The sequence below is a fragment of the Hippopotamus amphibius genome, chromosome 3, assembly GCF_030028045.1.
Source record: "Hippopotamus amphibius kiboko isolate mHipAmp2 chromosome 3, mHipAmp2.hap2, whole genome shotgun sequence".
In the NCBI taxonomy this organism is placed as follows: Eukaryota; Metazoa; Chordata; class Mammalia; order Artiodactyla; family Hippopotamidae; genus Hippopotamus; species Hippopotamus amphibius.
The window spans coordinates 151,500,240-151,503,425 of NC_080188.1; positions in this window are offsets into that span (position 1 = coordinate 151,500,240).

Here is a 3,186-nt window from a genome sequence, read left to right on the forward strand (position 1 = left end):
TCTCCTTGCAATTCTGCCAATTTTTGTTTCATGTGTCTTGATGCTGTCTTGCCAGTGTATGCATGTTAAGAATTGTTATAGTTTCTTGGAAACATGATCCCTTTAATATTACATAATGTCCACTTAATCACTGATAATTTTCCTGGATTTTACTTGCCTGCATTTAATATAGCCATTCTCTTTTCTTTTGGTTTGTGTTAACATAGTATATCTTTCACCATCCTTTTACTTTTAATCTATTTGTTGTTTTTATATTTAAAGTGAGTTTCCAGGATTTCCCTGGTGGTGCAGTGGTTAAGAATCTGCCTGCTAATGCAGGGGACATGAGTTCAATCCCTGGTCCAGGAAGATCCCACATGCCATGGAGCAACTAAGCCCGTGCACCACAACTACTGAGCCTGCGCTCTAGAACCTGTGAGCCACAACTATTGAGCTTGCGTGCCACAGCTACTGAAGCCCAAGCACCTAAAGACCATGCTCTGCAATAAGAGAAGCCATTGCAATGAGACGCCCACTCACTGCAACGAAGAGTAGCCCCTGCTCACAGCAACTAGAGAAAAGCCCACGCACAGCAATGACGACCCAATGCAGCCAATAAATAAATAAATAAATAAATAAATAAATAAATAAATAAATAAATAAATTTATTTAAAAAATAATAAAGTGAGTTTCCTATAGAAAACATGGTGTTGTGTCCTGTTTTTTTTTAATCCATTCTGATAGTCTTTTAATTGTTGTGTTTAGACCATTCTTTTTTAAAACAATTATTTATATAGTTGGATTAGTATCCACCTGCTTTGTAATTGTGTCCCAGTCATTGCCTTTGTCTTTGTCCCTTTTATTTATGTTACACATTTTTTCTGCTTTTTGGTTTTAATTGAGCATTTTACGGGATTCCATTTCTTCTTCTTTCTTAGCATATCAATTACAATTCTTTAAAAAAATTTTTAAGCGGCTGAGCTAGAGTTTTCCCCTATCTCAGTCCACTTTTAAATAATACTATACTGCTTTATGGGTAGTGCAGGTAACATAACAGAGTATTACCAATTTCTCCCTCCCCTCGTTTATGGCATTACTGTCATATATTTCACTTATCTGTAAGCTATAATCAACATTGTTACTATTTTCTTAACATCTGTTAGATCAGTTAAAAATAAGAAAAGTAAAAGATGTTATTGTAACTTCATTTACTCTTTCTCTAATATTCCTTTACTCATATAAATCTGATTTTCTGACCTATATCATTTTCCTTCTCCCTGAAGAACTTCTTTTAACATTTCTTGCTAGCCAGATTTATAGGTGGGAATTTTCCTCATTATTGTTTATCTGAGAAAGTCTTTATTTCTTCTTCACATCTGAAGAATAATTTTGCTGACTACAGAATTCTAGGTTGATTGGTCTTTTTCTTTCAACACTTTAAATATTTCATGCCATTCTCTTTTTTCTAAAGAGATGTCCAACATATTTTATTTACTTAATTTTTATATTATTATTTATTATGAAATGTACATCTTTATCTCTCTAGCAATGCCTTTTGCTTAAAGTGTACATTTTTGGAGTTAATATACATATTCCACCTTTTTTTGGGGGGGTTTACTGGGATATACTTTTCTTCCCCTTTATTTTCAACCTTTTGTGTGTTTATAATTAAATTATGTATTTAATAAATAGCATGTAGTAATATTTTCTTTTTAACTGATCCATAATCTTAGTATTTAATACATTTATGTTTTTGTTATTACTGATGTATATAGACATTTTTATCTTTATTTTTTCCTATTTGGTACCCCTCCATTTTTATCTATTTCTTTTCTCTTTTATTAATTATAAATAAATTAGTACCATTAATATCTTAGTGAAATATTTTTCTTGTTCCATTTTCCTCTCTATTTATTTGACATATATTTATTCTTTTACTATTCTTTTAATGATTACCACAGAGATTACAACATGTACCCTTGACTTTAGTCCAATAATAGTTATTATATTTACTACTTCCCAATAGTGTTAGAAATTAGGGACAATTTAGTTCCCTTTCAACATTTTGTTACTCTTGCCATGAACTTGTAGTTTACCTCTCACAAAATATTATGTTTTTTCAAAGTCAATATTCATTTATTTTTACACATATATTTGCCCTTTCTAGTGCACTTCATTTCTTCATTTATTTTCGTCTTTCCTGGCAACAAATTTCTTAGGTTTTTTTTTTTTTTTCTGGAAATTACTTTCATGATTTTTGGGGGCATAGATATTTTCACTGGTTAAAGAATTCTAAGCTGGCAGTTATTTTTTTTTAACACCTTAAAAATATCATTCTGTTTCTTGGCCTCCATCATTTTTGTTGAGAATTCAGTTGTCATTTTAAAGTCATGTGTCATTTTTCTATTTTACTCATTTAGAAGTTTTTCTTTATATTGGTACTGAAAGGCTTTACTATTACTTGCTGTAGATCATCATGAGGAGTCAGGAGGTAGTCCATCGGTGTTCAACAGTCATAAGGCACTTGACAGTGACGGAGGGAAGAAGAGTAGCTGGGTTACGTTTACTACAACATGAAGAGTTATGTGCATGGCAGTTAACAAAAGGACTTCATAGGAGGTGAGGCAGCTGGCTGAAAAATATTGAGTGTGATGAGAATTCAGGAGAGCTTCTACTGCATGAAGTACAAAAATAGTTAAAGGGTATTCCACAAAATTTTCTCTTTGGCCTTAGACAAAAGGGCAGTGGCCATAATGGCTCTAAGATAGGCAGGGTATCCCCATGCCACAGGGTTCAGTTGCTGTCTATAATACCCCATGGGTCCCTGGTAGTCCCTGTGTTTTTGGGTGAGTACTCCAAGGGCATTCCCTTTTCATATATAAAAAGGGAGGATCTGATAATTATGGGTCCCAAGGGCAGGTGGGTTCATTGAATTCTCCTTTAAGGCTTTTAAGGCTACATTGTCCCATAAAATTGGGCTGGGGTTGTTAATGTTGAGTAAAACATATAGTTGTTTGGCCATAAGAGAGAAACTTGGAATTCAATTTCAGCAATACCAAGTAGCCCAAGAAAACCTCACAGTTGGTGCTTAGTTTGGGGTTTGGGGAAACATAGGACACCATGAAGTCTCTCTGGATCTAGGTTTAGCCCCTGTTATGATACCAGATGCTCTAAATACTGAACCTGGATTTGGGAAAACAGTAATTT